Source organism: Cygnus atratus, unplaced genomic scaffold (genome assembly GCF_013377495.2).
Source record: "Cygnus atratus isolate AKBS03 ecotype Queensland, Australia unplaced genomic scaffold, CAtr_DNAZoo_HiC_assembly HiC_scaffold_45, whole genome shotgun sequence".
Taxonomy (NCBI): Eukaryota; Metazoa; Chordata; class Aves; order Anseriformes; family Anatidae; genus Cygnus; species Cygnus atratus.
This window is the reverse complement of record NW_026110051.1, coordinates 165,921-189,084: the sequence shown is the minus strand read 5'-3', so window position 1 is coordinate 189,084 and position 23,164 is coordinate 165,921. Positions and strand designations below refer to the sequence as shown.

Genomic DNA, 23,164 nt, shown 5'->3' with positions numbered 1-23,164 from the left:
CATGGGTCCACCAGGAAAATGCTTACGTCCCCTGGGGATATGCTTGGGTGCCCTGTGGACATACTTGAATGACCCGGGGAGGGGCTCCTGCACCCCACAGAAGCTCTGGGGTTCCAAGGGAGGTGCTTCCCATGTCCAATGAGATACTTGTGTGCCCCAGGTGGTATTTTGGAGCCCTGGGGAGACGGCTGGATTCTCCAATCAGATGCAGGAGTATCTTGGAGTATGTGAGATGCAGGAGATGCTGGCGTGTCCCTGTGAGATATTTGAGTGCTCCCGGGAGGAGCTTGTGACCCAGAGGCAGGTGGTGGCAGCCTCTAGGGAGGTGCTTAGGTGCCACTTGTGGTGCTTGGGGGTCAATGGGGAAATGCTTGCATACTTCGAGAAGCTCCTTCGGTCCTCCAGGAGGGTGCTTGGATTCCCCAGGGAGATGCTTGTGTACCTAGGGAGATGTTTGACTGACCCAGGGCGATGTATAGGTTTCTCCAGAGAGGCGTTTCATTGCTGGAGGGAAATTCCTGGGTGCTCCCGAGAGACGATTATTGCCCCAGGCCATTCTGTGCCCATAGGAGTTCCTGTGTGCCCTTGGAAATGCTTTTCTGCTTCTGTGGACTGCTTGGGTCCTGAAATATTCATGCTTGGGTGCCCAGCAGTAATGCTTGGTGGTCCAGGGAGATTCTGGGGCCTTCAGGGACACGCAAGGTGCCTTAGAATGTTCCTGTGGTGGCCAGAAACATGCTTGGGACACTGTGGGAGATTTTAGGATCCCCCGGTGGACATTCTTCGTGTCGCAAAAAAGTTATTGGAGTGTTCCAGGAAGGTGCGTGGATGCTCTGGGGAGATGTTTGGGTTCTGCAGGAATGTGCTTGTATGTCCCGACGGAGATGCTTCTGTCCGCCTGGGGAGATACTTGATTGCTGCAGTGGGATTTCTGAATGTTGTGCAGAGACGCTTGCTGCCTCAAGAGAGTGCTTGTTTCCCTTGGGAAGATGATTGGGTGCCCTGTGGAAATGCCACGCTACCCCAAGGAGGTCCTTGGCTCCTCAAGGAAGATGCTTGTCTACCGTTTGGATATGTTTGTTGCTCCAAAGAGATGCCTGAGTGCCCCAGAGACATGCGGTGTGCCAGGCCAAGGGGCTCCAGGAGTCCACGGAGGTTGTGGGTGACCCAGGAAGATCCTTGGGCATCCCAGGGGAGATGTGTGTCTTCTCCTGGGAGGTGCTCGATGGCTGTAGGGAGGTGCTACGGAGCTCCGAGGATGTTCTTGCCTGCCCTATGGAGATGCCGGGATAGCTATGAGCAATGCTTTGTGCCCCGAGGAGGTGCTTGGTTGCCACAGGCTTCTAGCAATTCCCTGTATGCCACAATCATCTCACTCAGGCAGGCAGCAATTTCCAGGGAACTCAAGCATCTCCACATTTCTCTGATTCTCTCATCCATGGAGTTGCTTGTTGGCCCCACGGCCATTCTTGGTTTCTCCAGGTGTGGACCTTGGGGTGTTCCAGGAGATGCTTGGTGAGTCAGCAAGAATCTAAGCACCCCTGGGGAGGTGTCTGAGTACATCAGGAGGTGCTTGGTTTTCCTGGGGATATGCTTAGGTGCCCAAAGAGGTGCTTTTGTTCCCCTGGAGGTGCTTGGGTGCTCCAGGGCAGGAGCCTGGTTCTTAACGATTGAGTGCTCCAGGAAGATACTTATGTGTGTCCAAGGCAGAGAGGCAGGTGCTGCAGGAGCTGCTTGGGTGCTCCAGGGTGGTGCCTTCTTTTCCCTGGAGGTGCTGGGGTGCCCTGGACTGATACATGAGTGCTCCACTGAGTGCTTTTGTGTGATCCGTAAGCTGTTTTGCTTTCTCTGGGGAGATGCTTGAGTGCCCCAGGAAGTTGCTTGGCTGCTCTAACGAAGGTACTTGATGAGCTTTGAGTGCTCAACAGGGAGCTTGTGTTCTCTGGTATGTGCTTGGGGTACCCTGGGATGATGTTTTTTCTTATTTTTCACTGCCATTGAAACTTGGGTGCCTTGGAGAGTAGAAATCATGTTGAAGACCCCATTACTTGTAATACTGGAAGACTGCGATTCCTTTCTTAATCTCCTAATAAGAAAAAACAAAGACAAATTAGCAGCAAGCACAAATGAAAGCTTAAGAAACACGTTCTATTACTATAAAAATAAAGACTCTGTCATACAGAGTCACTAATATTTAGCAAAATAGTGTGCTACCCACCATCACAATGACCTATTACCCCTTCTAGCTTCAGATGCATCCTTATGCATCCAAAATAGAGGGTAGGATATAAAACTGTATGGACCTGTATCAGCAGTGGTTTCACAACAATTAGAAAGAGTTAGAAACAGTTCCTGAAAAGCCACAACAAGCTCAAGAAGTTAATTTCTAGACTTTGAATAATTACCCGTTAAGTTCTCTCTCTTCCTACAGTACAGCACGCTCCTGACTAACTTGTACAGTGCCCTCTGAATAGGAGAGATTTGTTTGTTAAAGCTAAAGGAAGAAACAGAAAACCAGAAAGCTAATTACTTTAATTTAAGTATTAAAAGTTAAGTTACAAAAGTTCACAGGCCCTGAGATAACACAAGTAAGCCCTGCTCAAGCTAAAAGATCTCATTTTTTCAGGAGCGGCCTCCCTGAAATCCAAAGAATCCTCTCTCTTTCACAGGCGGAACAGAGTGTCCGTTCTAACTCCTTCTCAGATGTGGAAGAAGAGATCGAGATGACCAGTGCCTAAAACAAGAGGCACTCTCTTTTTAGGGCAGACTGATAGGCGTAACAACTTTTATCTGTTCTCAAGCACAAGCAACCCCAAGACAAATGGGTTCAAGGATCTGGAATCAGAAGACCGAATATCCAACGTATACTGGGAACACCTGACTTGGACCATGGATGCCTCATGCAGATTTCTGCTGAGTTCTGACAACTCGGAAAGCATCTTTTACAGGAAGAGACCAGAGAATTTGACTCATTAGGGTAAAACTGGCACAGGCAGAAATCTCCCAAATTACAGATGGTCAAGCATATTAGTTAAAAAGAGATTAGAGTGTGACTAGAGAGAAGGCTCAAACTCTTGTTATATACTTGTGACAAAAATTGTGTTGACAAGCCCCTTTACAAAGAGGATTCTTATCTGGTCGTATTCTTCCCACACAGGATTCATGCAGCACATAAACAGCAGTCCTAATCTGTTTTGGGCCAACCTCCATGACTCCTAGCAATCTTCCTAAATTCTAATTTCCTCATTCTAATTTCTAATTTCCCTCATTCTGCTCTCCCCTCAAGATGGTCCTTACTCATGCCCTCTCCAACTCATGCAAAGGAACCTTTTTCCTCCCGTACTTAGGGCCACTCTTATCCATTTCCCCCACTGGAGCCTAGGATAACCACTTTCCTCCCGTGAGGGATTGGCAAACCCTTATTACACTGCAGTAGTATGGATGGGAAATCCTAATACTGCATTTTGAAGGAATTTCAGAAAAGTAGTCGCTTATCCACGGCTAGCTAGTTTATGTCAACCTGCTATCTTCAGGTTTAAAATCATCACTGCAAGAAATAAAGATCCTTTTCAGGTTCCTAATACATCAAAGCATGCAAAAAAAAAAATACATAATAAACATCCCCAAATAAAAGCCCTCAAACCCATCATAAAAATTGTTAAAACAACAATTATAACCAATAGTACTAGCAGGTCATCAGTGCGGTATTTTAAAATGCAACAAGGCCTTTTACCTTAAAAATTAAGCAAAGAAACTGTCTCCTCAACTACAGTTGACCAAAGCAAACGGTAGCCTACAGAAATCTACACGAGGTGTGGAAACTAAACAGTCACAGTGCATTATAGGTTGAATTACTTCACAATCTATATGTCCTTCCAATTAATTGTTTTAACTGGCATTGCTTAACAAACTGACTTAATTTGCAGTTGTACAGATCACAAGAATATGTCCTATTTGAGTATTAAAAAAAGCTGGAATTAGACATACTTCAAGCTCATAGTGATCCACAATAACTACATTGTCTGGCTCTGTAGAAGCTTCCACGGTGTTCTCAACACTCATCTGTTGCTGTCCTACCTGAGAATGTCCAGTAGGAGTCGGTTGAAGTGTCTAAGAACCTGGAATGACACAAATTTCTTCAGTCAGGTTTTCTGTTTACGTAGAATACAGTCTCAATGAAGTATCCTGTACCTGCAAAACAATCTCTTCCTACAAATACAGAGACAGAATTGTTATCATCTTCACTGAGAAATACTTGGCTTCTCCCTTCTTTCCAGCTAACGTCACTGCTCCATAAAAATTTGAAACTGAGACAAAAAACAAACACCTCCCAATCAAACAAAAAGCACTAGAAAAAAGGGTAATAGCGGGAAAAAAACAGTCATGTTGCCAATTCAGGTTAGGAAACACATCTTACACTGCAACATTACGGCATAAGTCTCCTATTCCACATGTTACTCTGGAGCCACACATCTTGAAGTGCAGCTTTTTAACCCAAGCTGCTCATTATTGGAAACTGCCTCGTATAATAAAAGAACGTCAGTGATTGCTGGCTTTCAGTTAGGGCACCATTCGAAAAAACAGACTTCAGAATCAAAAAAACAGCACCTACAGAAATACGTGGGCTTGGCTTACATAATTACAGGAGCAACATCATTACGGAATAAACTGTGTGATGATTTTTGAGAGCTGTAACAGAAAAAACAGAATGAAACTGAAGGCTAGAGCTAATAAATAGTGTAATCCTCCTCAGCAAGAATAAGGTGCTAAATGACCTGTTGGACTTTTCACTTACCACTTGAATTCTGCTCTTCTTCTCTCAGTGCTGAATGTCCAGGAAGCTTGGCACTCTCCTTTTCAGCATCAGGTTTAGTCATATCAAAATCTCCCCCGCTTCTCTCACTGTCTGTCTATCCCAGAAAATGCTATTTCGTTGCTATGTGTCTGTTGTTCTTGAAGAACACCTTCACTTTCTTCCACAAAATAATTTTGTGTGGACTCACCTTCAGCTTGATACATCATGTCAGAAACATTTTTTTCCAGAAACTCTTCTTCACCACTACCATTTTGGTCATCTTCCGGTACTTCATTCTCTTTATCGAATTGAAAACTCCTTCTTCTCTTTGCTGCAGTACCTGCAGATTTGTTCCTTCTGCGCTTTCTTTCTGACGCACCCACAAAGAGACAGCATAAAAAGTAATCCAAAACTTTACCAAAAGAATTCTTTCTTCAAAATCCATTATCTTCATCTTACTTGACTGACAAGGAAAACAAAGGAACTGAGGTCCCATTGTCTGTATCCCTACATATGTCGAGAAAAGAGTTGAAAGTTAATGGGGTCACTTTGCTATTAGATTTTAAAAAAAAAAAAAAAAAAACACAACACAACTACATAATTTCATTCACAGAACAACCGCCTTCAAGATTTTACATGCAGAGGATTCTTACTTTGGACGGGAAGTATTAATACAATGTGAGGTTATTCGATCAAGTCACTTCCTGTCTTATTACGGGAACTAATACAGATGAACATCAGAAAAGCCTTTGGAAATAAGCTCTTCTTCGAGTCTGTTATCAAGCTGCAGACTTCAAAAGCTGAATACGTGTTTGGAAGAGTTTGATTAAAGAGACAATTTTGAGGGAATATTCAAAGGAGAAAAAAAAATGTAAGGACTTATACCTCGTATGCTTCCTTATTCAGTTCACCTTTTGTGAAAAAACAAACTTTGTGGTTTTGCCCAACAGAAAAGCCCAACATTCGTGGTATTCACAAAGTATTGCAAAAGGATATGGGGAAGTCCGTGGCAAAATTCCCACTCACACTAGTTAGACTTCCCTCCTTCAGCTGCAATCACAGTATGAGGTAGCAAAGATTTCAGCATTTGGGGAAGAGAGGGGTGGAATGGGGGAAAAATACCATTCTGCATAATTAAAAACTAGCTGACTATTCAGAAACTCCCATGCACAACATTTTTTACCTCAAGAATTAGCAATTTAGGGGCTATTAGATGTCAGTTGGGTCATCAAAGCCAGTTTTCTATACTGTAAACCAACTTTCTTTGAACTTGAGTTCATAACTATATTGAATGAATGACCTCTGGATTTCTCTCTCACATTTTGAAGTAAACTCGAAAACGTAAGGCCTCTGGCACAAAGAGCCAGGCATCAGAGAAACCTGTTATGTCACCAGAACAGAGAAGGTAGGAATGACATGAGCAACGGAATGAAATGCAACTTGCCATTACAAAGGGGTGTACTGGCATCTACAGGTGCCGCTGTCATCTTTGCATTTTCCTTACTCTCTTGATCCGCTTTGTTGTATTCAGTAGCAGGGTTTTGCTGTGGCGTCTCGGAGCCGTTACACGGAGCACGCGCTGGAGAGGTGAAACCTTGCAATAAAGAATAGGTAGCAAAGATCTTTGTCTGGCATTTTCGGTTACAAATGCAGAGACAAGTCTTAAAAACCATAGCATCAAAGCACATACCTCTTTTCTCACAAGATTCTTTAAGTTCTTCCCAAAGTCACCCAAACTCTGCATCCATTTCTTTCATCACTATAGAATATGCAGTGTCTTGCAAAACATAGGCTCTGTTCCTAACGAGAGGATCTGAAATTTTACAGACATTCACTGAATATTGTCTACCAACCGATGAAACTATTTGGATCACAGAAAAATTTGCTCTCTTCATAGGCTGGTTCTGAAAGGTTATCTCAGTGAATAGTTTCAGCATAACAACATAGAAGTTAGTTATTAAAACAAAAGCAATAGCTCCTTGTGAACACAGATCCCAATTCCATGCCCAAGTAGCAAAATGCTAAAATATTTACAACCCGGTAAGAAATGTTCTCTGTGGATATCCAAAATCATCTAATCCATCCAGACTACTGTCCACACACAGCATTTATCCATCTATACATCTGGCAGATTTTTTAAACGGGGCATAAAAAGCACATCCTCACCTGCAGGTCTTTGATCTGGGTTGTATTCTAAGGCATTGTTACAGATCAGATCAATATCCTTCAGAAAGTCTCCTGCACTTAGGTATTGGGGCGAGTCAATTTTACTGAGGACTGTTGAAAGATCCATTGCCTCTTTAATGATTGTTGCATAACCAGGTACCTGCCAATCAAATAGATGTGTTCAGAGGTTTTCTTAGACTTGCACGCTGTCTACCAAAATTATTTGGAAAAACTTTCAATAAATGTCTTCTTAAAACCCTGAATACTTGTGACGCATCAGAAGATGCTGAAATTAACCACTTCACTTCTCAAAAATGGAAGGGCTCTTTCAACTGGCGTTACAGCTGCTACGAGAAGAAAAAAAGAAGTAGAGAGGTCAGAAGCATGTGCATGGTAGAGAACAAACACCGAGGGTGGGAGAGTCATTTCCCTTTGCTTCAGAAAAATCACAGCGATGAAATCTGAGTAAGCCGTCCGACATTCTCTTTGTTGTTGACATTGAGAAAAAGGCGCACGAATTGCACCTCTGAAGCATCTATTCCAGGCATCTACTTTAGAATGGGATAACTGGGCTCAGGGGTGCTGATTTCTTTACTCAGACCGTAAGAGGAGCCTAATGACTAGTTTGCATGAGGACATATGTATTTGTCTAGATGTTTCTCACCTCAAGAACCTAGGAGGAAAGGGGAAGAAAAGTCAGTGGGTGCCTACGTGAACAGGACTTTGCTGATACGCGGGCATATTCCAGTTACATCTGTCTTTCAAGCATATGCCCCTAGTTTAGACTTTTTGAATACATGAAAGGAGAAAAAGGGACCTAAGCAGCAAATGGGAGGAAAAAGAAAACACACAGCACTTAAGGCTGATCTCATATTGAGGAGTTCCAGATGAAACAGACAACAGAATCTCAAAACTTCTTTTACAAACTGCTGCTTCTCCTCCTGTTCCCACAGAAACTGACAGCCCAATACAGAGCTTCAGACTTCAGTAAAATAGTCCTGTAAATACAGTTTGTAATCACAAAGAAAGATCTCTGTGCTTTTCAGTGCTCTAACGTGCCTACATATCAAAGCCTTTTCATGAGCAAACTGTGTTGGCATTTGGTCTGACCAGGGCTTTCAGCGAATAATCCGATCACAGATATTGGAGAGCCAGCAGAAGTAAAAGCCCTGCCTGCTTCTTGCAAAATCACAACAGTGCAGTCCTAAAAACAAAGTTAAACCTTCCTTCCCCAAAATGCTGAGAAATACAAACCCTACCACTTACAGGGCAACCAGGCGATCAGGCTCAGTCAGCACGGGTTTATGAAGGGTAGGTCCTGCTTGACAAACCTGATCTCCTTCTATGACAAAGTGACACGCTTAGTGGATGAGGGAAAGGCTGTGGATGTGGTCTACCTTGACTTCAGTACGGCTTTTGACACCGTTTCCCACAACATTCTCCTCAGAAAACTGGCTGCTCGTGGCTTGGACTGGTGTACGCTTTGTTGGGTTAAAAACTGGCTTGATAGCTGGGCCCAAAGAGTTGTGGTGAATGGAGTCAAATCCAGTTGGAGGCCGGTCACTAGTGGAGTCCCCCAGGGCTCAGCACTGGCACCAGTCCTCTTCAATATCCTTATCGATGATCTGGATGAGGGGATTGAGTGCACCCTCAGTAAGTTTGCAGATGACACCAAGTTAGGTGCGTGTGTCCATCTGCTCGAGGGTAGCAAGGCTCTGCAGGAGGATCTGGATAGGCTGGACCGATGGGCTGAGGTCAACTGTATGAAGTTCAACAAGGCCAAGTGCCGGGTCCTGCACCTGAGGCGTAACAACCCCAAGCAGCGCTACAGGCTGCGAGATGACTGGTTGGAAAGCTGCCTGGCCGAGAAGGACCTGGGAGTACTGGTTGATAGTCGGCTGAATATGAGCCAGCAGTGTGCTCAGGTGGCCAAGAAGGCCAACAGCATCCTGGCTTGTATAAGAAGCAGCGTGGCCAGCAGGGCTAGGGAAGTGATTGTCCCCTTGTACTAGGCTCTGGTGAGGCCGCACCTCGAGTACTGTGTTCAGTTTTGGGCCCCTTGCTACAAGAAGGACGTCGAAGTGCTCGAGAGAGTCCAGAGAAGGGCGACGAGGCTGGTGAGGGGTCTGGAGAACAAGTCTTATGAGGAGCGGCTGAGGGAGCTGGGATTGTTCAGCCTGGAGAAGAGGAGGCTCAGGGGCGACCTTATCGCTCTCTACAGGTACCTTAAAGGAGGCTGTAGAGAGGTGGGGGTTGGTCTGTTCTCCCATGTGCCTGGGGACAGGACAAGGGGGAATGGGCTAAAGTTGTGCCAGGGGACGTTTAGGTTGGATATTAGGAAGAACTTCTTTACTGAAAGGGTTGTTAGGCATTGGAATAGGCTGCCCAGGCAAGTGGTTGAGTCACCATCCCTGGAGGTCCTTAAGAGACGTTTAGATGTTGAGCTTAGTGATATGGTTTAGCGGAGGACTTGTTAGTGTTAGGTAAGAGGTTGGACTGGATGATCCTGGAGGTCTCTTCCAACCTAGACGATTCTGTGATTCTGTGATACAAACACTGAGAAATTACAAATACACACAGATAAGATGGTACGCACAGATCAACACTCGTTTACCTTCTGTGGGTCAACGGGCTTTGTAAATTCCATGAAACGTCTGTCAGTGGCAAGTCTCTGAGTAACCTCCCTTAAGAAAATGCTAAGTTCACGCAACGTATCCTCCGCTTCCTCCTCCAGCAGTCCTACTTCTTCCTCTGTCGGCTCTTGAGGCTCAGCTGGTGATGCTACAGGCAGGACTTCCAATGTCCGGCGAACTTCAATTAATCAGGAAAAATTAGCCAATTCACAGTACTCACATACAAGCATATGAAAAATTACCGATAGAAAATGACCAGCAAAGGAAATACCAAATAGCTAGTAACTTACAGTTAGGAAGGTTTTAGATGTATTTCTTACATCCTCACCTGCTTTCTTTACCGGAGGCTTAGCAGTTCCATCTAGAATTAGGTCCTCAAAAATTCTTGCTCTGTCCTCCTTACTCGTAAACTTCTCCAAATTCCTTAAGAAAGCATTTTTGGATCTAAAGCAGAAGGAGAAAAAACATTTCAGATTTAAGGCCACAAAAAAATCATACTCTATTCCAAAAAGATGAGTACCTGTTAAAATTAGTAATAACCTGAAGAAGACAAACTGAAGCTATCTTCTTGGCCTTAAAAGGCTAGATTTTCACAGCTTAGCATGGCAAGTTCAAATATCACCTTTAAGAAACACCTGCAGAATTACATCTCAATGAAAGGATTGCACGATACACTGATGAAGTCATGGCATTCGCCACATCCAAGACCGCTTACTTTGTATTTACTTGCCTTGCTGCCCTTTAGTTAGAACCTTGATGGCTATAGAGGGAAGAGAAAGGCTTCAGTAGACAAGTGAGGGCTTTTTGCTGAGTTTTTATTTCTGTACCAAAAGAAGGTGTCTGAAGTAGCTAGTACTTCTTGCGTTTCCTCCATTAGTCAATTTCTAGTATCAAAAGGTAGGTAAGGAATTTCAATACTTATTTTAGAAGGAATTTAGAACCAGCACAAAAACTTCTGCGGAAACTTAAGCACTTTCAAAGCAGTTGACAATAAACACACCTAGGTAAGACCCATTTTCTCCCCCAGTAACTGAGACAAAATAATCAGAATGAGAACAGCTTGTTCCTGTTTTGAACACCTTCCTTTAATGTAAACGCTCAGAAGTCAACCAAGTTATGCATGTACTTTTACTGCAGTTTGTTTAGGAATACAACTAAAAATTGATTTCAAAGTTCCTTAAGCAGAAATTGGATCTCGGCTTTCCAGCTTAGAAAGCTTTGGCTCATATGAAGAAAGAAGCTGATTTTTTTATTAAAGCGTTTCAATTCTCTACTAAATGGCATTATTAGCAGTTTACCCAGTACAGCATGAAATGACAGACTGTCAGAAGAAATCTCTTCAGTAAAAATATCTTTTCCTCATTTACATTTCAAGCACTGCATATTTTGCACAAATTATGCTGGTGCTGTCTTCTGAGCATTTCCGATCACCTAGTGAAAAGGAATGCTTGGATAAGAAAACTAAAACACGTAGAGTAGCCTGTTAAGACGTAACTATCCAGTCATGTAACGGGTCTGTCCTTACTTGTACGGCTCACAAATGTTTTTACTAAAGGTAAAAATATTTTAAGATGGTGATGCCAAACAACAAAAAGGATTTCCCGCCTAAATGTAAAAACACCAAATCTGCTTATGTTTATTTTTTTGAGTTAAAACCACATCAGTTTGTAAATGAAGCGTTTTGTGAATTTTAATGCTTTGATTGCACATACTGCAACAGCACAAGTTGTATATGTACATGTAAAAACAAAACAAACAGAAGCCCCAGACCTTAGCTGCCTTACAGATAGAATAAAAAACAAGGCTACGAAAAGTACACCACATGCAGTCTGATACAGAGCCATCTACTGGGAGCACACAGTCCTGTAAGGCAATGAGAACTACTTTCTGGATCCCACTGAGAGCAGCATTTCTTTCCACAAAGAGAGGTCTATTAACAGCACCTCCCAGCCTCCTGAGCTGCTAGCAACATCCTCACTGTAAAATTTGGTATGGAAAATGTGGATGTGTACAACATCCATCATGTTTATGGTTTTCTCTAAAAGAAAAGTGGATTTTCAGACAGAAGCAAACATAACAGCACATGAAAACAAGGCCACCTCCATTACCAACGAATTTTGCTTACCTTACTTGCAACTCAATTGATCCTTTACATACAGTCAATGAATCCTATGAGAATAAAAAGAAAAAAGATACCTCTCCGCATATTTCTTCTGGCGGTGCAATGTTTGTAAACAGAATGGATAGCTCCAGGGTGTGAACGGGAAACTTCTCCAAAGCATGCAACACCGCGGGTGCCAAATAAGAAACCTGGCCATATCCCGCTTTTCCTACTATTAGCAGATGGGGCTGACATGATGGCGGTTTGTAGTAAGCACTCCTAGAACAAGAGTCATAAGAAAACAAGTTTAGAAATGAGGTGCTGAATAGACACACGGATGTTCCAAGTACTTTTCCTATATACTTCCCCCCACCCCCCCGCCCCCCAAATAATCTCCCTCTTCCAGCAAATAATAAGCTGTTCTGTGATCAGGAAGACTATCAAAGCCCATTTTCTTACAATCTTGTGCCATACCTCCCCCTAAGAAATCCTGTCCATCTCTATCATGTCTGCTATTCGTTTGGCTGGGCTAAGTAATGACTCCTCAAGTGTACACATGGACTGTCTAACCAAATACATAGACGACACCTGATCTGCTACCTGATATGGGGGAGCACAGCAACTTTCTCAGCACACACCAATCTGGATCTCATCACTTCCCATATACACCAGTCTTCAGAAGGTCTCAAGTTTAAGTACCTGAGAGATCTCTACATCTGTCAAGTTTAGCCGAAATGTGGCCCTAGTTACTGGAGAAGGTAGCAAGAAAGGAGCAGAACAGCTTTTCTAGAAAAAAATGGATGTGGGCGCTGAACCACATGGGCCATATCTAAAGCAGCACACAACTGGATTGGTTAAATGACAGCGGTACATTAAACACATGTAAGATTTCCAGCTAATTTATTCAGTCATTCTAATTGTTTCATCTTCTTCCCTTATGTTTCCTAGTCGTTACTAAACCAAGATTGCGAATTAATAGCCTGGCAATCTTGCTTTCCTACTAGGAAATATATTTGCGAGAAGCATTTGCTTTTTTTCCCACTACAATAAGGCTGTACCTTTACTGGCTTAAATCAAAGATGCTAGAGAGTTAACTTTGCTCAAAAGGACAGAACATTTTCTGGACAGCACAGCAACAGAAAGTGAGAAAAATAACTGACCCGACTGTGACAACACAATCTAACTTTCCAACCGTGGGCTTACGTGACTTCCACATTAAAATACCAAAAGATAACACAATTTGGTGGCTTAATGGTAACAAATAAAAACACCGTTTGAATTTTTCTCAAGGCGTTTTAACAAGCCATTTCTCAGTTTTCTTTCTGCTACAGAATTCACTACTCGTTTAGCAGTCCTGGAAAACAGAAGGGCAAAAGGTGGCAACACAAATCCAGAAAGTTGGCTATTTTTAGCTAAAAGGACAGACAGCACGTTTACATGGTCTTGAGTCTTTCAAAGAATGCCATGGATTAAGTAGACATGTTCTAGTAGTCTGCGGATCACTTTGGCTCAGGAAGAGAAGCCTGGGCTTTTCCCTTTGATCATTTAGAGCAACTTACTTCATTGGAACTTTAGTCCCTTCACACTTTCTTCTTGAGAATACCGAGCACCCCTTCAACACACAAACTTGATGTTCCCCCTTCATCTACCAACCCTCACACTTTTAACAGCCGAAACTGTTTACAAAGACTCAGCAGTCCTAAGAATGTAAACATAATGGGGACCCATCTTTCTTTACCTGCAGAAACAGAGGAATTTTTCCTCGGGTCTGTCAGGCATTTTATCTGGTAGTTCATCTCCAGAGATTGAGGATGCGTCGTCATCACTGTCAAGTATATCATCTTGTAAAATAGGATTTAAATTGTCTGAAAGACAAAAGAGGTTTGTTAACTTTCCTGAATAGCCTGTGCCCCTTTCTCTTGCATTAATACAGCTTCTAAATCAGTGCCAAAACCCTTGCTTCATTTGAGGGCATACACCGAATGCTATTTCCTAGAGTTCATCCCACCACAGATCTAAGGAGACGGCACAAGTCTCTGTAAAGCTGTCTTAGGTCCCATTGACGTGTATGTATAAGGTACGCTACTCTGTTGGTGATTTTTCTTCCCCCTTAGAATAAAGGATTAGGAACAATTTCTGGAGCTGCTAAATAGCTATAAAAACAAGACCCTTTCTTTCTGGAGGAGGCTCCCACAATGAAAGCATGGGGATTAAGGATGTGCTGGTCACAGAATTCCATTCGTCTACGACTACTGAGACCTGGCAGAGAGACCAATGCGTCTTTCACGTAAGGCTCCTTAAAGATAACTGAAGGAGAAGATAGAAGGCAGACAGCAGAGGGGGAGCGCAATTACCAATCCCCTAGCCTCTCTGCTTCCACAATCATTTAAATTAGGAGACTGGTGAAAAATCATGATAGCTAAAACAATATTTAGCTTAAACCAGTTATACTTGTATCCTGGTCCCGATGTTCTTCAGAAAGGAATTAAAAACACCAACCTAAAAATGCTTCCCCTCCAAGTAGCTGAGTTTTTATTTTTAAAGGAAAAGAGGTGCCTTACACTTCAAACCTTCAGTCAACCTCTACAAATGCTGATTGTCTTAGCTACTGTCCGAAGCAGGATGCTTTAGCAGAGAACGCATAGTCCTCTACCGGGTGCTGAGTCACTCAGAGCTTCCATTTGGCATTTCAGTTTAGAATCCAGAATAAAACCTATGCATTATATTCCAGATATTCCCAAAATAAACACACGCACATGCAAATAATAACATTCTACCATCATTATGTCTGAAACGTTTCTGTATGCTGATTGCACAAACCACAAGTTTTTGCTCTGGCAGAATTTTAAAGAAGTGGATGCTACGGTTATACCTTGCTGTCGGTCCTTCTTTAGCGCAAGCTCTGCATGCGGAAATGTCTTCTGCGCGGCTTGTAAAATATTCGCTACTGAATTTTCAAAAAGCGGCTTAAAAATGGGTGATAGTGCTTGTCCAGGTGAAGCCACAATCCTGTTTGAAGCTGGAACAACCTTCTTCACAGCCATCAAAAAAGCCTTTGCTTTTAGTTTCATGGAATTAACGTCTAGTCGCAATTTCTCCCCACTTGCATAGATCGGAGGATAGCGTCGACACAGAGAGCACAGCGCAGCTTCAGCACATAAGGATTTTATATCTGCACCACATTACCTTAATAAACAAAAATCAGATGTTACATTAGTCAAGGCCCACGTTTACAATAGGCAACATTTAAAGAATTTGTAATGCCAAAACTAAACAGGTTAACAGGGACTTGAAAGTGCTACCGCCCTGCAGGGAAGTTTTCTTATGCTGCTCACTGCCTGATATCCTGTGCTTATTAAGCCAAAGCAGACTCCTCATCAAAACTATACTCTTGAGGAAGATGCCCCAAAACCATTCAATGTTCTCAGACAACAAGAAGAACGACAACAAAAAGTAAATAGATGAAAGCATCTAACTCTGATTGCTACGAAGGCGTGCCAGCTGACTCATGGACCAGTTGTGCAGCAAGGCACAAGAGCTTGGGTACTGCCTGCCACGAGCTAAGATTCTTTAGAACTTAGTCACAAGCATTAATCCATTTTGTTTCCAGTCTCACCAATGCATTTCTCAGCTAGCTCATCAAGCAACAGGTCCGGTGGCTTAGGGATCCGGTCACGAGTATGAATCTTGAAAATTTCTTTTCTAGCCTGGAAACAAAATCATCGCATTTTAGCTTGTCCTACGTTTTCCTTGAAAACACCCACAAAAACAAACAAACAAAAAACAATCTTCCCTCAAAACCCCTCATATATTAATACATTTTTCTTATTTGCTAAACTTTCAAGTATTGTACAGTTACGTAATATACACTCTGCATTTTCAACCAGGAAATCCAGTATTTCTTAATTTGTTACACTGAACTTTTGATAGGAACCTGCAATGAAAGAAAAGGCATTTGTACCTTCTATAATAAGTTTCCAAAATATGAGACCTAATGACCCAGAGGAAAATGCTGTAATGAAAAATTTATCCAGAAACAGATCTTTTTTCTCCAAAAAACTTCTCTAAAATTGAGCAAACTTTCATTGTGACAGTCTCATTAGCTCATCAAATTTGCTTTTCAGTCAGTAAATGCGCAGAAAGCACTTCTAGCGCTATGTTTCAAGCTGCTACAATTACTATAAAGAAGAAAATAATTATGACTCAAACTACTACCACTGATCCGGGGAACAATTAAATGCAAATACGTCCCCTATCCATTCATAAAGGAAGTATTGAGACCAAGAACACAACGTCAAGATGAAAGCGCCCACGTGGATTAAATAATTAAGCAAACGGGAACAACTTCGGAAATCAAAGATCTGATTATAGAACTAACTACTTGGCGGTACCATCTTGACCATATATATTCAGTACCAGATCTGCCCTCCACGGTACGACACAGTGTCTCCACATATCACTCTTTTGCTCACGTTGTAAGTTTTTTTTTCTATAAAGTTGGACTTTGCCACGTTAGCATTAACGTTGAATTTAAGTTCTCACCTCTTTATTTGGCAAGTTGAAGAGGAACTCTCTGTCAAAGCGTCCTGGTCTCCGTAAAGCAGGATCTATAGAACCTAGTCTGTTGGTGGCTCCGACTACCACAATCTCCCCTCTGTTGTCTATGCCATCCAGAAGTGTCAGAAGTGTTGAGACAATGGAACTAACAGAAAAACATAATTTAGACTTACCAGTTCAGTAAATTTTGTTACATTCCACATGACTTTCTTCCATGAGTAGTCAAAAAGGACAAGCTTTTTAAGGACAAGATTCATTTTAAGACATAAAAAAATAGGTAAGTTAACACAGACCACGTGCTGATATCAGGCTTAGTGTATTGTTTTCAACTATCGTTTAAAAGCACCTGAAATTTAGTGGCAATGAGTTACGAGTTTTCAGGATAAATTAATGTGTTCACAGGAAATTAAGCAGGTCATTATCCTCTTTTTTATTCCCCAAAGATCAAGCAGATTTTAGGTAGGTGCAAAAATGTACTGCCTATGAATTTGGTCTTGTTTACTGCACTGCACAGGAGCGACGCCATCTACCTCATCAAAGAAAATAACTGAAGGTCGCATCTGATAGGCCCACAATGAAAACACAGAGTAAAACTGCAGTATTTGAAGAAAAAATGCACAAAAACATTATGGTTGGAATGTCACCTAAACTCGATTTTTCACTTTAGCATCTGGGACCTCTACTTATAGAGCTAATGGACTATCTGGCATGACTAACAGAAGATGGCACTCTGTGGCAACCCACTGGTACTGGGCGACACGAAACAAATCATACCAGTACTTACTACAGCTTTTTGGCTACCATAAAAAACAAACAAACAAACAAACAAACAAACAAACAAAAACAAACCACGAGTCAGAACTTAATTCAATTACAGGTTCGGGAAGCAAGCTTCCTTTATGAGTTTAAATAACCATGCTTCCAGCCTGTATCTGTTTCCCTCTCATCCAAAGCCATCATCTCTTGCCTCCTGCAGACTTTTCAGTGGCTGTTTTGGTGGGAGGTAATCTCTTGCTTTGCAAAGTTTTCTCGTTTTGTTCCTTCCCCACACAACTCAGTTTCAAGCCCCTGATCCAAAGTAACAAAAAAAAAAAAAAAAAAAAAAAGAGCAAGTTCTACTTAAAAATGTTGACCATAAAAATGATGGTTTCAACTCTGACAGAATACATTGCACATTTCAACCTCACCTGTTCAAATAACGAGCGAAGCTGACCTTCTGATTCCCCCACCCATTGTCCCAGGCAGTCTGAAGCTTTTCTCATAAAAAACGGTATTTTCCTGTCTCCTCGGCTACATTCGTTAGCAAGAGCACGAACAACCAGCGTCTTTGCCGTTCCTGGGGAGCCATAGTACAAACAGCCTCTGCAATAAAACAGATTTTCTTTTCAATCCCCCTTGCAGCTTCACCTCCAGCAACCCAAACCGGGCCGGGCAGTTTTCCCCGGGGGCTTTAGCTCCGCTTCCAGCTCCCCCTTTCTGGCGCCTCCCTTCCCAGTAGCAGCCGGCTTGGGCTCAGGCGGCCCGGGCCGGCCCCGCCGGCCGGTACCGGGCCTCGGCCGGCCCCGCCGTGCCCGGGGGAGGTTGCCGTGAGGGACGCGGCTGGGACGCCCTTTCCTCAATAAATAAATAAATACATATCCCAAATAAAATGAAAAAAGACAAATACATTCAGAAAACCGACCAAAGCCACAGCATTCCCCTCCCCCCCCTCCCCCTTAAAGGGCGGCAGAGCACAAGGCTGAGGAGGGCCTAAGCCTACGGGCGGGGAGCGGGGCGGCGGCAGGAGAGCCGAGGCACGGACGGACGGAGGGAGGGAGGAAAGGAGAGGGAGGGGAGGAAAAAGGTGATGAGAAGGAGGCGGAGGGAACCGCAGAGGTGCAGGGCGAGAGCAACGCTAAGAGCATCTCGTGAGGCCCCTTTCCATCAGCACAGAGAACAGGAGGAAGAAAGGCGCTCTTCCACGTGCCCTTACCAGTGCCCTCCTCTAACAGTCTTCTTCATGCCTTTGCCATTATCTTGAACAAGCACTAACTAAGCTCTTAGTAAAGTGGTTGCCGAGGAGTAGAAGAAGAATCTTGTCTATTTTCTGACTTTAGAGCAAAATTTAGTTTGATATACTCTCAATGAAACTTCATTTTGTAAGCAGAACGAGCCCCCCCCAGGTTTTCACAACTTCCCTCCTGTAGTAAAAACGATAGTACTCATCCTCGTAGGAGCAGCAATATGACGAAGGTCAACAGCAATTAAGAAGGGTTCTAAGCTTTGATATAACGAGCCTTGCTCTTTTCTGGAGAGAGCTCCTAATAAACATATTTGGCAAGGTATGGAGATGGGAGAAAAACTCTAACTAGATTTTAATTCTAGGATGTATAACGTCAGGCTTGACTGTTCCTCTGACCAATTGAAATTAAAGTGTTTTTTTTGTTTGTTTGTTTGTTTCATGAAACACTAAGTTTTTGTGAAAGGTTTTGCTTATCCAAAGAATGTATTGTTATCCACAAGAAAGTGGTTAGTTTTGAAAGCTGTTTTTTTTTTCTTTTCTTTTTTTTTTTCAGGGTTTTTCTTGAGCACAGCAGTGGTTCCATGGTTCAGTGGTTCTACCTGCCATTCTCCCACTACCAAGTTAGGAGAGCTAACTAAATCTGCGCGAGGCAGAATTTCTTTATCTAAATCTATGTGGTTCACATAAATAAATCCATATTTCCTTCTTTTCATAGGATTATTCTTCTGGCAGTCTTGAATGTTTCAATGGACACTGTTTAAGATCAATGAGAAACAGCATCCTGCCACATTCAGACCCTAGCTTTGAGGAAAGCGTGGCAATATTGAGTGAAAATGTCAATAGAGGACACTTTTCAAGGTATTGTATTTCTCTATGTTCAGTCTCTGTTCAATGTATAGATTGAAAAGCAAGAGTGAAAGTCCAGTGAGTTGTGTCCTGATAAACCTCCAGCTAAAATCAGCGGAGGACTATGAGCATGCTGATGTCAGTACCGGTACCTTAAAACTAGAATCCCTCTTCTCAGTGAGTCTTCTGCTTTTCTAAAAACCATGTGTTTTTTTTCCCAACCCCTTTGAGGTATCTTTTTGACTTTGGTCACTGAGCTATTGCTCATACTTTTGAGCGTTCAAGATGAGCAAGTTAGGAAATGTGTGTACATCCAGACCTGTGTACAGACGGTACGCAACAGACTTGGGATCTGGATCCTCCGCGTGGTCCACAGGCTTTTCTTTGCATACCACGGAGCACTGGCTTATAAACCTGGTGAAATTTGCCATTCTCGATGGGTCTAATCCAAGAATTCTTTTCTCCCTTCTCTCCTCTGTCCTCTTTCTTAATATAGGCAGTTGACAAAGCCGAAATCAGACTGATAAAGAGAATCTAATGCAGCTAAGTGGCTGTAACTCCCTAGGATACCTATTTCTGCTGGTTACTGAAGAGGATGGCACTTGGTCACTCCATCTATTTCATTTGGCCCCAAAACCTTCTGAACCCGTCAGCTCGTTCACTCATCAGTGACTTTTCTGTGAAGAGAGGTAGGTGCAAATAGGAGGCTATTTTATGAATTCCTTGAAGGCTTGGGGAGAGAGCAGTGTGAATTCCAGCTTGTTCGTAGGCACAAAGGAATCTGTTCCTTACCTCAGGTTTGTCTATTACGTGGATTTTCTGAAGTCTGCAGGACACAAAATAATTGAAAATTGCTCTTGCAAATAGGAGGGAATACTACAGGGTTACAGTATGCGTAAGTTAACGAGTAGTTCAGTGAGGAGATGCACAGAGCCACTGATGTTTGGAAGCTTTCACTGAAGTTGAGCAGTTTGACTTGAAACCAAAGTGCAATGCTAAGTTAACAGGCACGCCTGGTGCAGTGCGCCACTTGCTGATGACTGGAAAAATCCCTTAGTTGCAGGCAGTGTCCTAGCAGCTGTGGGCCAAACGGGGACAAGGGGCCTGAAATACAGCATTTCACGTGCTGTAATTCAAATTCTCATTGTGCAAAGTAAATTGTTATTGAGTAAGCTCAAACTTAGTTTTATAGTTGGCAATCAGCAAATTAAATCTTAGCTGTGATCCTGCTACCACAGTGGTGTAGCTCTTACCTTCCCCTTGTGCTCTTGGCTATTTTAATGGGAGTGCAAGCAACAAACCTGTGCCAAAGGATGCTGTATGGTAAACAATGGGCAGAGTTTTTCTCTGAAAAGCAGTGGGTTGGAGTTATCTGGTATTTGGGTATCTCTCTTGAAACGGTTCTTATCTCCTTGAGCTGTTAGATCATAATGCAGGAAATGAAAGTGCTGCATGCTTAAACAGGGTAATAAAACATATACGCCTTAGGAAGAGACTTACAGTGTAATAGTTTTTTTGAACAGTTAGATAGAGTTTTACATAAATGGACTGAAAACACCTTGGAGAAAGGTGTTGATTGTTTTCGCTTTTCCAGAGAAGCAGTAAATGGAGTTAACTTCCCTCCTGCGTGGAACAAAAGTTGCACATTTGTTTTCGTCAGACTAGCTTTCAGTCTATGAAAAAGTTTCTCTACAGGTCACGCTTTTAAGTGGATAGTTTAAACGTGCAGAACGATAAATAAGAGGAATGCAGTGGTCATGACAAGGACTTCTAATTTGGTATTTAAAGAAAAATCAGTCCGCTTCAGGGTGTCTGTTTGTTTGTTTGTTTGTTTACATTTTACAAGAGCAACGGTGAAATCAAGATAATCCCATCTTTACTGTCTCAAAATATTTTATATGTTGCTGCATTTCAGTCACCAGAACGCTGAGGACCAGAGCTGATGCAAAAGCTGCAAGGCGAGCCCATGGAGAAAATGGGAATTTGGAGCCGAAGCTGCAGACTTCGACGAAGTCGTTACCCTACTACAAATCCATCCCTTCTGTTTGACAAACTTATAACAAAGTAAGTCGTCTTTTCTTGCAAACCTACTAAAATGATCCTTCTTAGCAAGCCTTTGTGCTATGGCACGATATTGGCCTCAACTCGCTCTTTATTTTGACAACAGAGAGGTATTGTCACTCCTGGCATTGAGAGTTCAGTATAGTCGGGTGTAGGCTGAGACTTCCTTACGTGCCCCCGTGTATGCGATGCGTTGCTACTGGTAACTACTGGCCACCAGTGACCGTTACTGGTCAGGTATCACAGGCTTTCGGACTGTTTGGTGCGAGCATTCCACTGCTTAGCAGTTTTCCTAGCTGGTGAGCGTAGGCGGTGCTCTCTTCATTGTTCTACTGACGGTCACCTCTTTCCTTGGCCTACACTGGTATGTCCTGCTGTCCTTGTTAATAGATCGATTCCTTGAAGTCGTGGTCCTCTGTAGTTTATTGCCAAGCTGTTTAACCTGACTTTTTTGGGATTGGGTAATCATGGCTCGTTAAGTCTGCCTGGACTGAGAGGGTGTGGGAGAGGATGAGCTTGGAAGGTGCTTCATGTCTAAAGAATTTGGGCCCAATTGGTTTAATTTGCCGCTGAGCTTGTAGTTGTGGGACTGCCGTTTGATGAGAGATCTTCATCCTGAGCATCTTTTATATATGGGCCTAGGGGGTTTCTGGGTTGTCTTCTGAACCAAAACGATTACTTTACCTGTGACTTTCATTAGATTTAACTTTCCCCACGCAGCAGTTTTCTTAGTATCAGAAGTGCCTTCATTTTCAATGAACTTTTTGTTCCGTACTTACAAAAGGGAATGTAACGTTTGCTTAAGAAACTGAGGACAGTTTGATACAGTCAAAGCAAAGTAGTCCTAGCGATTCTGAGTTTCTGTCTGTGGTTTATTTCTGTTTCTGAAGACAAAATTGTTTTCTGCTTCAGAATTCCCTTTCCTTTCATTTCATTGTTTTCTACAACATGAAACTTAGATTACTATTAAGAGAAGAGCAAACAGCCTTTCCTCGGTTAACAAAAAATGACTTAATGCTGCTGTGCAGAGCAACTTAAGTAGTATTAGAAGCTGACATAAATTCTTTCTAATGTCTTACTACGTTATTCAGAATTCTTATTTTCCTCCTGCATTTAAATATATATATTTTTTAATGCGCTCAGTAAGAGGGAAAACAAACCCGAAAACAGTGTATGTTTGCAAATCCTCAAACGTTTGTTCTTAAATCTCCCTCAAAAATAAAGATTTGACCTAATTTTTTGGTAATGTCTAAAATCTTGGCTACGTATCAATGACTTTTGCTTTGTGTGTACTGTATTAAAATGTCCTATTGATGATGTGTAGTATTTTAATTTTTTTCATCCATGCCTAACTTTGCTCTTCTATGTCAACGTTTTATCTTCATACTGCAGAAGTTGTGTTGCCAAAAATGGATGAAATGGAGAAGGTCCATAGATGCCAAATCCTGAATTTGGAAGACGTTGAGGTGCGCAGCAACCCGGAAGCAAATACTCCTTTATTTTGCCATTTTTGTTTAAGTAGAGTATTTCACCTAGGGAAGTAATGTAGTTGTAATTTTAATTGAACTGAAATGTCTTCCTTCCAAAGAACAGCGTGGTCTAAAGTCTTGCTCTCTAATTCTAACTTCATGTCTTGTTGATATGGTTGTGCTCCAGGTATCTTTTAAGAGTGGAGGAAGTATCTTCTGCAGAAGACGTGAGATAACAGGGAGATGCTGGAATGCACGTCTTCTATTCCAGTTTCTGAATTGCCTTCTGCTTTTTGAATGGACACTGTTTACAAACAGCTGTTTTGGACTTGGGTTTTTACTCCAAATCTTACTAAAACCTCTGACTGGGGGACTGAATATGCCAAAAGACTGGTGCTTTCCATCACCTTGGCAGTTTAAGCTGTTTATCTTTTTATCCTTAGCTCCTAAATCATATTTCTCATCCTGCTCAGGAACACATTTCCTTGGAAAGCTTAACAAAAGTTAGTGCATAGCTGCCTGTGTTTGTCACTC

The 23,164-nt window shown here is 42.4% G+C and overlaps 1 pseudogene; it reads right to left on the bottom strand.

Annotated features, from left to right (window-relative positions):
• Nucleotides 1–4,899: 4,899 nt before the first annotated feature.
• On the bottom strand, nucleotides 4,900–19,531 carry LOC118261219 (ATPase family AAA domain-containing protein 2-like; annotated as a pseudogene).
• Between the last annotated feature and the right edge of the window lie 3,633 nt (nucleotides 19,532–23,164).